General features: G+C 37.7%; 1 long non-coding RNA gene across 2 annotated transcripts; it reads right to left on the reverse strand.

Annotated features, from left to right (window-relative positions):
* Positions 1–1,567: 1,567 nt before the first annotated feature.
* Positions 1,568–2,119, reverse strand: LOC127377660 (uncharacterized). Of its 2 annotated transcripts, XR_007887733.1 has the most exons (4): positions 2,030–2,119; positions 1,815–1,900; positions 1,686–1,771; positions 1,568–1,642 (listed from the first exon to the last, which is right to left on the reverse strand). It is a non-coding gene; the product is annotated as an uncharacterized LOC127377660 (long non-coding RNA). The 2 variants fall into 2 exon arrangements; XR_007887732.1 differs by having other exon boundaries at positions 1,634–1,771.
* Between the last annotated feature and the right edge of the window lie 11,121 nt (positions 2,120–13,240).

The raw sequence follows: 13,240 nt of genomic DNA on the forward strand, positions 1-13,240 counted from the left end.
AATAATGAAGTATGTAGAGGTTAGCTCACCTGACTTTGTCGTTCCATTAAAATGAACGTTTCAGATAGTGTTTCCACTACATTGACCTTAATTGTTGTTATATCATCTATAGTCATTCTGGGCAAAGAACATCAATTTTACTATGAACTCTTGCTATTTGATATATATAGCAAATATGAAATAATATTAAATATTTCCACTGCTGAAACCTGTGTGACACTGGTCTTCATGCAGTGGTCTGACATTATCTAATTATAACTGGATTTATTGAGCAAGCCTAATGATAATAACAAAAAATAATAGTCGCTTTGTAATTATATTGCATTAATATAACATGAGGGTTCAATAGACAGTAGTCAATTACTCTTGATAAAAAGAAACACCAGGGGGAGACACTTCCACTTTATAGGACAGTATTTCTTTTACTGTGCGGCTTCACGTTAAGTTTCCTGTTTATCAGCTCTCATGTGACTACACTATCCACTCAGAATCAACTGAAGTAAAAGCATGTGAACCAATTTCAACATATTATTATAGCTGTTTTAAAGATGCTTCTGGAAATATTTAACATGTTATTGCTAAATGTAAAACGCCAGTATGTAAATAGGCAGTTGCAGATATACGTAAATATGTAAAATAACAACATTTTATAAATCAAATGAATTAACTTGAGCTGAAACACATGAATTAACATAACCTTGAAGTTAATATGATAATGATAGAATTAGTTAAAATAGTGAGGGAGAGAAAAGGGTGTGACAACATCAGGGCAAGTAGCTGCCGTGCCCTCTCTTGTGTCTTAGCTGCATTTAACTGGAAAGGGATTTTAGTTTGGATGTACAAACAAATTTAAAATAACTATCTTGTGCCAATGTACTTAACTAAAAATAATTTTTCAATGGCTTACCTGTGGTCAGTTTTCCATGCTGGGATTTAAAAGAAAAAATAATTACCATGACAGTACAGGCACACACATATTGGTGGGTTGCTAATGAATGTAAGAGTTAGTCCTAGACCTGCAATTTACCTTGTCAGCTCTAGACCTCGGCTACATGGTAAAAAATATTTAGAATAAGCCCTGTGTAGCTGAGTTTACAAGCTACACATGCAGTGTAGCTAAACGTGTAGTGTAACAACCATACAAAAACTATTTTACACAAAACTAGGTGGGACACTTTCAAACGGTCTATCAATCACTGTCTAACGTTAGCTAGCTATAGGGTTGCCACCTTCCATGCAGACTAGCTGAAAGTTGTCCAGGAGGTTGTATACGATGAACACTCTTCAGGTGCTTTGAGTGCAAACGTAGAAACTAGCTCACTACTCACTAAATAAGGAGTGAAACTATCTAAATCAACATATTCATTTGGCATTTGATTTAAAAAGAGTATAAACCAGGTGAGCTTGCAAGTTTACCTAGCATGATGGCTAATTAGCGATTAGCTTTACTAGCGATTAGCATGCTAATAATATAATACACGTTCATGAATATGAGCGCTATTCTTTGTCCATGACAATCTGACAAACACATCAGTAATGGCAAACTAGCTTCCATTTAGGACAGCCTATTTAATGTTTAATCTTCAGTGATGTTAGCTGAGCTGAACTCCACATTACTAACCAGTTAAACATCCTTTAATACCTCTGATCTGTTACTCTCTAACCTGTTAAACATCCTTTAATACCTCTGATCTGTTACTCTCTAACCAGTTAAACATCCTTTAATACCTCTGATCTGTTACTCTCTAACCAGTTAAACATCCTTTAATACCTCTGATCTGTTACTCTCTAACCTGTTAAACATCCTTTAATACCTCTGATCTGTTACTCTCTAACCAGTTAAACATCCTTTAATACCTCTGATCTGTTACTCTCTAACCAGTTAAACATCCTTTAATACCTCTGATCTGTTACTCTCTAACCTGTTAAACATCCTTTAATACCTCTGATCTGTTACTCTCTAACCTGTTAAACATCCTTTAATACCTCTGATCTGTTACTCTCTAACCTGTTAAACATCCTTTAATACCTCTGATCTGTTACTCTCTAACCTGTTAGGGCTACACAGTCATTCCTATGATGGGAATGATTTTGATTACCAACTTGCTCAGCTAGCTACCCGTCAAGTTGTGTGTGTCATCATCTTACCCAAACATTGGAGTCACCCCGCTCAACTAAGGCAGCGGTGAATCGACAATGGTGTAATGATGGTGCTATTCATTTGTCTCGTAAATCCCCCGCCTGAGTTGGAAAGTGTAAATCTGACAGCTATCTCGCGACATTTCACCGAGACACACCCCCTTTTGGTCGTAATATCAGCCGTCCCACTCGGGGCTCCTCACAGTACACCGAGCTAAACGAGTAGTTTACGTCCAAATAATCCATAGGCCCCTGATTAAGAAAGTGAAATAATTTATGGACGAGCTGGGCATTATAGATGTGTGGAGGGAACTATACCCCTCCAGTAGAGACTATACACATTACTCTTTTCCACATTCAGTCTACTCGAGGATAGACTCCTACTTCATGTTTAGTAAAGATAAATTTAAGATAAAAGGCTGTAATATTGCAACGATTGACCTTTCAGACCATAGCCCGATTTCTTTGTCATTAATTCTGGAAAAGAAAACAAGAAATACGCAGTAGAAATTAAACTCAAACATTCTTAATGACCCAAAAGTATTGGAGAAACTTAAAGAAGACACTAAATAGTATTTAGAATTTAATGATTCAGGAGAAGTATCACCGATAATTGTGTGGGACACATTGAAAGCCGCAATGAGAGGGAAAATTATTTCTATTCCTACATATCAGAAGAAACTTTTTGGCGAACCTGCAGGGAAAACTAAAACAGTTACAAATTGCTGATAGCAATAGAGGTAATCTTAACCACAAAGGAGAAATTAAACAACTGCAAAAGGAAATTGATAATCTATACACACTAGAAACACAGAAAAGGCTGCTCTTCCTGAAGCAAAAAAATTACAAACTAGGAGGCAAATCAGCAAAACTTTTAGCGTACAAATTACGCAAACAACAGGTTGAAAATACGATTTATAAAATTAAAAATCCCAAAACAAAACGGGTCGAAGATAAATTAGGGGAAATCCAAGAGAGCTTTGAGATATTTTATCGAGAGCTGTATTCCCAACCCCAGGCATCCAATGAGAACCAAACTGACGCTTTCTTGAGCTCCCTAGAACTGCCCAGACTCACAAATTCAAATAACATTGAGTTAACTCGGCCAATCTCTATCAAAGAACTGGATTTGGCTATCTCTAAATTAAAGGTTGGTAAGTCTCCAGGCCCAGATGGTTTTACCACGGAGTGGTACAGATCTTTAAAACCACAGTTATCTCCATTACTACTTAGGACATTTAACTGGATTATGCAAAAAGGAGAAATTCCTCCCTCCTGGAGGGAGTCAGTTGTCTCGGTTATTCCCAAGGAGGATAAAGACAAACAGGAATGTGGCAATTACAGGCCTGTCAGTGTTGTAAATCTGGATTACAAATTATTCACATCAATTTTAGCTCGCAGATTAGAAAACCTGTTACCCAACCTCATCCACCCAGACCAGACTGGATTCATCCAGCACAAACAAACTTTAGACAACATAAGAAGGACCCTACACATTCTAGAACAGATAACTAAAGACAAGATTGAATCAATGACAGTGGGACTAGACGCGGAGAAGACCTTTGATTCAGTTAGATGGTCATTTTTGTATAAAATCTTGGGAAAATTGGGATTTCAGGATAGATTTATTAGAGTAAATCAGGCCCTATATGATAAGCCTACAGCGCGAATAAAGATTAATTGAGAACTCTTTTACGCTGGAGAGAGGAACTAGGCAGGGTTGCCCAATATCCCCTCCCCTCTTTGCTCTATTTATTGAACCCCTAGGCCAAGCAATAAGACAAAATGAAGGTATCAAAGGCATTAAGGTGGCAGGGATCGAACAGAAATGTGCTTTATTTGCTGACGATGTCCTGGTCTATCTGGAGGAGCCTGAAAAATCATTTACATGTTTGATGACATTGCTGACTGATTTTGGGAAGGTATCAGGCTATAAACTTAACATATCGAAAACACAAGTTATGTCTCTAAACTTTATTGCTTCAAAACATCTCAAGGATGAATACAACATTAACTGGGAAGTTGAATCACTAAAATATCTCTATATAATAATAAATATCTAATATCAGTTTGACGAAAGATCCCTCAAAACTATCACAAGCAAACTATGGGCCATTATCTTTGAAAATAAAATCAGATGTGCATAGATGGAGCCTTATCCTTTTTTGAGTTTGAGTTCAAGAATAGACACACTAAAAATGAGCATCCTCCCTAGATTACTGTATATTTTCCGGACTCTCCCAGTGGAGGTGAATGACAATCAATTCAAGGAATGGGATAAATGGATCTCCAGGTTTATCTGGCAAGGAAAGAAACCAAGAATTCGGTTTAATATTTTACAACTAAGAAAAAACAGTGGAGGCATGGCTCTCCCTAGCCTAAGAAAGTACTTTTATGCCTCACAGCTAATTCCTTTGCTGTATTGGTGCAACGGGGAGTACAAGGCCAAATGGAAGGAGATGGAATTAGAAATGGCAACAAATTTTCCCCTACAAGCAACAATAGCTGACAGAGGTCTCGCAGCTCAATTTGAAGAGTTAAAAAACCCTTGGATAAATCTTACATTAAAAATATGGCATAAGGTGGTTAAGTCAAATGGAATTGATAATATGCTAAGACTTTTTAAATGGTGTGCATATGATTCAGATTTCACTCCAAATAGGACGGATAAAGGATTTGAAGCCTGGACAGGGAAAGGACTTACAACCTATCTTTCTTTTACAAACAAGGGTACACTACAGAGTTTCAAGTCTCTGCAGGACAAACATGGCCTAGAACATAGCGACTTTTTCAGATACCTCCAAGTACGACATTATTTTAATCAGAAGTGCTGTCTTACAGATTTATCAACAGTAGAATTTGAGTTTCACAAGATCTTGAATTCAGCCTTTAAGGCAATACTAAATAAGTCAATTTCGAAATTGTATAATGCTCTTTTTTCGCTAAGAATGAAAACACCTTATATATTAAAGTGGGAAAAAGAAGCAGGAATAAGGCCCTCTGAGGAAACTTGGGGGCAAGTTTGCAGCTTCCAGTGGTCCTCAACTGCCTCCACGGAGTGGAGAGAACACTGCTGGAAAAATGTTATAAGACATTTTAAGACGCCTCACCAGGAAAAATACAATAATAGGAGCTCGACATGCTGGAGACAGTGTGGCTCAATGGAGGCAAATCATTTCCACATATTCTGTTTCGGTATTTAGGACTCAAATTCCCATGAACTTGGAGACTCTTTATCTGGGCCATGTTGTGTTCTTGACAGGAAGGAAAGATACAAAGCTGCTGCAGGCCCTTTTGGCGGCAAGTAAAAAAAATCAATCACTAGAAAATGGCTGAACCCAGTGCCTCCTACATTGGAGGATTGGTATGGAATAATTTTGGAAATTTTCTTAATGGAAAAGTTGGAATATTCTTTGAGGGCCCAAAAAGACCAATTTTATCAGATCTTGAATAAATGGATTGATTCATAGCCCCAACGCGAGCAGACTTTGTATGATTTCACTGATTTTCCATGCTCTTCCCATTTTGATAGAAATAATAGAATTGAAAAATCCCTTGGTTCCATTGTATATAGTTATTTTTCTAATAGAAGGTGAGAAAATTGTTGATAGATTTGAGTACAAATAAGAATAGGATTATAAGTTGAAAAAAAAACGTGGTTATGCATATGGATATTGAGCTGTATGTGCAAATTTATGTTCAGTCTATACATGTGGATGGATATACACGGACTTATATTCTTGGAAGTGAAGATGGATCTCTGTAAGATCTTCATGTGGACTAAATGGCTCACAAAGAATACAATTTAATTTCTCTTATCTTAGAATACTCTTTTCTGTGTGTGTGTGTGTGTGTGTGTGTGTGTGTGTGTGTAGGTTTGTATGTATATGTGTGTGTGTGTGTATATATATATATATACTTAAAAAAAGGGAAAAGTATCTTATGTATTTACTTTTTCATTTGTGGAAATATTGAAAGAATGTATGTCATGATACTGCCTTTTCCAAATAAAATATATATATAAAAAAAAAAGAAATGAGTAGATAATGTAGTGGGCGCTTTCACTGAAGCCTGTAAGAGAAACTTAAAAAAGGTACACAAGTACTAAAGACAGCTGCGTTAAAGTAGGCTACTTCAGTGTGTTGTTGCTGCTGCGAAAGAGAAATTCAGATGATAAATGGACTGTACTTGTATAACGCCTTTCTAGTCTTCTGACCACTCAAAACACATTTGCGCTACATGCCACATTCACACAGGGATGGCAAACACTCATCATAAACAGAAACAAATGCAAAAATGCTATTTTGAAACAGGATTGAATGGTTTTGGACATAGAAGTGAGATACTTTCCTCTAAGCAGTGAAACAAATGTAAAACAAAGTGTAATGCGCATATTTTTATTTTAATAATATTATAAATAATATCATTGTGGGATTGTGGGACTTATGTATCCCCAGGTGATGAATGTCAGACATCTCCTCCACAGAGAAGGCTTTTTTCGGGAGGTTTCTCCAGAGTCAGACACCTCAGTGCAGATACTGTTTTCTGCCTGCTGGGGACGGTCCGTGTCCCTCTCCTCTTCCACCTCCGCATCCTCTCTGTCATTATTCTCCTCACTGTCCTTGTTCCTTCTTTCTTCCTCGTCTGAAGCCTCCTGGAATAACCTGTCAAACCAAGTGTCAAAAATAGAGAACCTCCCTCTTCTGCACTTCTCCTCCAGGTCATCACATTTGGCTTTTAGCTCTTTGACAGTTTCCTGCAGCCTCTCATGCTCCTCTCTGAGAACCTGGTTCTCTCTCTTTAAGGCTACAATGGCCTGGTCGTGGTAAAAGTAGACCATTTTTTGCTTCTCTTGGTTCATTTTCGTTGTTTTTTGCTTCCTGAAAGTAACAGATGCAACTTCCCGTAATACCGTAATCAGAATGTCTGTGAATCCACGTTGCCTATATTTAACTTATAAACTAATATATTGAAATATTGATGCTTTGAACTGACATCAAAAGAATGTCACATCAAAGCCATGGTTCCAACAGGAAGTGATGTCATGCTCCCCTCCCATAGTTACTGTTGCTATGCTGTTTTTTAAAAAGTTTTGTACAGTCAAAACTAGTTTTGAACTGGTGCATGCTGGACCTTCTATGACACCATTTATGTTCAAGGACAACATTTTAAAAGGAGAAGATTTAAAATAAAATAAACAACTTCAGTCCACATTGATTTGTTTCTCATAAACAAATGATTTCTTGTAAATTAATCTTAGACCCCACAGCATATCAGAAAATGATAAAAAATGTGCAAAAGACAGGCTTTATTGGAAATCCGGGGAATGAAATGGTGAGGTGTAGCCTCCCTAAGCAGAGTGGAACTGGAAACTTAGGGCAGCGTGGCAGACAGGGTGCAGTGGGCCGGTAGCTTCAGCAAAGCATATGATCCTGAGACACGGGGAAAAACAGGGTTAAAGTTCACAGCAAAAAATACTTTTCTTAAGTACTCCAACTTGGCCTAGAAGGCTGCTACCAGGTTTGTAGACGCAACAATCTGGCGGAGAGTGGATGGAGATCCGGGATTTAAATACTGCAGGGCTGATGAGTTGATGGCTGGTAGGTTTGAGCAGTCAGACAGGTGAGCAGGTAATCAAGGAGAGTGGGAGGAGTCCAAACACACAGAGACATAGGGAAACCAAGGAGGACAATACTACTGACTATAACGCCATTGTCGGAAGCAATCAAAAAGGTCATTATTAACTTTAAGCAGAGCTGTCTCTGTGCTGTAAGCAGCCTAGTTGGGATCGGGTCTAATAGACAGGTTGATGGCTTCGTTGAAGAAATTATTGAAGTTAATTGATGAAGATCGATAGCAGAAAAACAGTCTAAATATATATCTGAGTTTACATTAGTTAAAGTTCCTGAACTTGGAGAGCCACTGATAACTGCTGATGGCAGTTGGTGATTAATTTTCTCTTTTATAGTAATAATTTTATTATAAAAGAAGCTCATGAAGTCATTGCTACTTTATGGGGATATGTGGCTCAATAGAGCCGTGACTCTCTGTTAGCCTGGCTACAGTGCTGAAGAGGAGCCTAGGGTTGTTGCCTTTCTATAGGTTTTCAGATTATCTCTCCAAATTGAGCGATGTTCTATTCATTTGGAAGAGCGCCATTTCCTTTCAGATTTCCTTGTTTTTTGCTTTAATTGGCGGGTTAATGGTTATGAAAGGTTAAAATCATGAACTGATACTACTCAACACAACAGAATTGTTTTTCAATTTTTCATGCTGAAGTAACCTTGGTAAAATCTTTTGGCCGTTTGGGGATCATGAATGTTGCTACCCTCTCCTCTCTCCCTTGGCTCTTCTTGCATCATGTTGGACGCTGCACTGTATGGAGTTAGATTTGTCTTTATTACATGCGAGAAAATAAATGATCTGAGAGAAAAAAATGTTTGAGAGAAAAAGTTATCACACTGATAGTAAAAAAGCATTTTATGAGAGAAAAAATAATATTTGAGACTAAAAAAGTTTTGAGAGAAAGTATTTCCTCATAGAACATAAAAAAATATAATTTATATATTTATAATATATATATTTATAATATAAATATATATTTATATTTATATAAATTATTTCTCTCAAAATACTTTTTTTTACTCTCAAATATATATTTTTTTGCTATCAGTGTGAAACATTTTCCCTCAAAAAAAAAGTGTTTCTCTCAAATGTTTTTCTTCTCTCTCTCAAAACCTAAGTCTTTGCTCTCGGTGCAATTTCTTGCTCTCGTGTCAGGATTTTGCTCTCGCTGTGAAAATAAATGCACGTTCCTATTGGCCAGTCGGGTGAGAATCGTCTTGGGAGTCGACCTGAATCATGGTGCTATCCATTTGTCTCGTAAATCCTCCACTCGAGTTGCTCTGACGCGAGAATGTGACGTAATTGCCTGGCTTGTACCACTTATAGCGTTCCATTTGATCAATAACAAGACAGCTGCTGCACTTCTTTCCGACTCGTAATGCCCAAAGACAACTGGAATGATTGTAAATTGGTACTATATATATATATATATATATATATATGTGTGTGTGTGTGTGTGTGCTGTCTGCTAACTTGGATGTCTTCCAATTTGTACAGAATTATTGTTTGGTGGGTTATGGTAGTGGAAAATAGAGTTGCTAAATCAGCTCCAGACCTAAAGGCAACTGTCTTTGAATGCTCATGCCCAAAATGTTGTTCCTCTTCTTTAAAGATGATCTTGAGGAGGAACCACATAACATAAGGAAACTCACTGTTTTTTGGACTACTTGGTGGGTTTCTCATTGCAACGACTGGACATCGGAAGGGTGTAATTATCAACATGAAAATTGAAATGAAAGAGGTCAAGACTGCTGAAAAGACTACATGAGGTTGTCGTGTCATTCGTGTAAGTACAAATATTAAAATGAAGTGAACACAACATGCATGTATTGTTTAACAAACACTAATCAAATGTATTTTTAAAATAGATTCAGCAGCACAAATCCCAGAGATACTTTGGGCAAACAGCCATACCACTGAAACCAGAGGGGTATGCCTGGTTCAGGCGTTACAACAGACTTTGTGGTCAAATTGAGGGACGCTCGGAGGCATCCACGTTTTTTCATACCACTGTTGAGCTTTAAGGTTGCCTGGGAAGGACTGAATCTGGGTCCTGGCCCCACATTCAATATGTTACGTTCTTCTGCTGCCACTTACGTAAGACACGTTTTGTTCCTTTAAAGTCTTTATTATTATTACAAGGTGCAACATTTTTATCTCATGTACTTTGTGCATGATTTCTCCCATCAGGCCAAGCGGCAGCTGGGACATAAAAGGGAGAGAGGAGAGGGTAGCAACATTCATGATCCCCAAACGGCCAAAAGATTTTACCAAGGTTACTTCAGCATGAAAAATTGAAAAACAATTCTGTTGTGTTGAGTAGTATCAGTTCATGATTTTAACCTTTCATAACCATTAACCCGCCAATTAAAGCAAAAAACAAGGAAATCTGAAAGGAAATGGCGCTCTTCCAAATGAATAGAACATCGCTCAATTTGGAGAGATAATCTGAAAACCTATAGAAAGGCAACAACCCTAGGCTCCTCTTCAGCACTGTAGCCAGGCTAACAGAGAGTCACGGCTCTATTGAGCCACATATCCCCATAAAGTAGCAATGACTTCATGAGCTTCTTTTATAATAAAATTATTACTATAAAAGAGAAAATTAATCACCAACTGCCATCAGCAGTTATCAGTGGCTCTCCAAGTTCAGGAACTTTAACTAATGTAAACTCAGATATATATTTAGACTGTTTTTCTGCTATCGATCTTCATCAATTAACTTCAATAATTTCTTCAACGAAGCCATCAACCTGTCTATTAGACCCGATCCCAACTAGGCTGCTTACAGCACAGAGACAGCTCTGCTTGAAGTTAATAATGACCTTTTTGATTGCTTCCGACAATGGCGTTATAGTCAGTAGTATTGTCCTCCTTGGTTTCCCTATGTCTCTGTGTGTTTGGACTCCTCCCACTCTCCTTGATTACCTGCTCACCTGTCTGACTGCTCAAACCTACCAGCCATCAACTCATCAGCCCTGCAGTATTTAAATCCCGGATCTCCATCCACTCTCCGACAGATTGTTGCATCTACAAACCTGGTAGTAACTTTCTAGGCCAAGTTGGAGTATTAAGAAAAGTATTTTTTGCTGTGAACTTTAACCCTGTTTTTCCCTGTGTCTCAGGATCATATGCTTTGCTGAAGCTACCGGCCCACTGCACCCTGTCTGCCACGCTGCCCTAAGTTTCCAGTTCCACTCTGCTTAGGGAGGCTACACCTCACCATTTCATTCCCCGGATTTCCAATAAAGCCTGTCTTTTGCACATTTTTGATCATTTTCTGATATGCTGTGGGGTCTAAGATTAATTTACAAGAAATCATTTGTTTATGAGAAACAAATTAATGTGGACTGAAGTTGTTTATTTTATTTTAAATCTTCTCCTTTTAAAATTTTGTCCTTGAACATAAATGGTGTCATAGAAGGTCCAGCATGCACCAGTTCAAAACTAGTTTTGACTGTACAAAACTTTTTAAAAAACAGCATAGCAACAGTAACTATGGGAGGGGAGCATGACATCACTTCCTGTTGGAACCATGGCTTTGATGTGACATTCTTTTGATGTCAGTTCAAAGCATCAATATTTCAATATATTAGTTTATAAGTTAAATATAGGCAACGTGGATTCACAGACATTCTGATTACGGTATTACGGGAAGTTGCATCTGTTACTTTCAGGAAGCAAAAAACAACGAAAATGAACCAAGAGAAACAAAAAATGGTCTACTTTTACCACGACCAGGCCATTGTAGCCTTAAAGAGAGAGAACCAGGTTCTCAGAGAGGAGCATGAGAGGCTGCAGGAAACTGTCAAAGAGCTAAAAGCCAAATGTGATGACCTGGAGGAGAAGTGCAGAAGAGGGAGGTTCTCTATTTTTGACGCCTGGTTTGACAAGTTATTCCAGGAGGCTTCAGACGAGGAAGAAAGAAGGAACAAGGACAGTGAGGAGAATAATGACAGAGAGGATGCGGAGGTGGAAGAGGAGAGGGACACGGACCGTCCCCAGCAGGCAGAAAACAGTATCTGCACTGAGGTGTCTGACTCTGGAGAAACCTCCCGAAAAAAGCCTTCTCTGTGGAGGAGATGTCTGACATTCATCACCTGGGGATACATAAGTCCTACAATCCCACAATGATATTATTTATAATATTATTAAAATAAAAACATGCGCATTACACTTAGTTCAACATTTTTTTCACTGCTTAGAGGAAAGTATCTCACTTCTATGTCCAAAACCAATCAATCCTGTTTCAAAATAGCATTTTTGCATTTGTTTCTGTTTATGATGAGTGTTTGCCATCCCTGTGTGAATGTGACATGTAGCGCAACAGCGTTTTGAGTGGTCAGAAGACTAGAAAGGCATTATACAAGTACAGTCCATTTATCATCTGAATTTCTCTTTCGCAGCAGCAACAACACACTGAAGTAGCCTACTTTAACGCAGCTGTCTTTAGTATTTGTGTACCTTTTTTAAGTTTCTCTTACAGGCTTCAATGAAAGCGCCCACTACATTATCTACTCATTTTTTTTTTTTTTAAATATATTTTATTTGGAAAAGGCAGTATCATGACATACATTCTTTCAATATTTCCACAAATGAAAAAGTAAATACATAAAAGACACTTTTCCGTTTTTTTAAGTATATATATATATATATATACACACACACACACACACACACATATACACACAAACCTACACACACACACACACACACACACACACACACACACAAGATAAGAGAAATTAAATTGTATTCTTTGAGACATTTAGTCCACTTGAAGATCTTACAGAGATCCATCTTCACTTCCAAGAATATAAGTCTGTGTATATCCATCCACATGTATAGACTGAACATAAATTTGCACATACAGCTCAATATCCATATGCATAACCACGTTTTTTTTCAACTTATAATCCTATTCTTATTTGTACTAAAATCTATCAACAATTTTCTCACCTTCTATTAGAAAAATAACTATATACAATGGAACCAAGGGATTTTTCAATTCTATTATTTCTATCAAAATGGGAAGAGCATGGAAAATCAGTGAAATCATACAAAGTCTGCTCGCGTTGGGGCTATGAATCAATCCATTTATTCAAGATCTGATAAAATTGGTCTTTTTGGGCCCTCAAAGAATATTCCAACTTTTCCATTAAGAAAATTTCCAAAATTATTCCATACCAATCCTCCAATGTAGGAGGCACTGGGTTCAGCCATTTTCTAGCGATTGATTTTTTTTACTTGCCGCCAAAAGGGCCTGCAGCAGCTTTGTATCTTTCCTTCCTGTCAAGAACACAACATGGCCCAGATAAAGAGTCTCCAAGTTCATGGGAATTTGAGTCCTAAATACCGAAACAGAATATGTGGAAATGATTTGCCTCCATTGAGCCACACTGTCTCCAGCATGTCGAGCTCCTATTATTGTATTTTTCCTGGTGAGGCGTCTTAAAATATCTTAAAACATTTTTCC

This window comes from Dicentrarchus labrax, unplaced genomic scaffold, assembly GCF_905237075.1.
Source record: "Dicentrarchus labrax unplaced genomic scaffold, dlabrax2021, whole genome shotgun sequence".
NCBI lineage: Eukaryota > Metazoa > Chordata > Actinopteri > Moronidae > Dicentrarchus > Dicentrarchus labrax.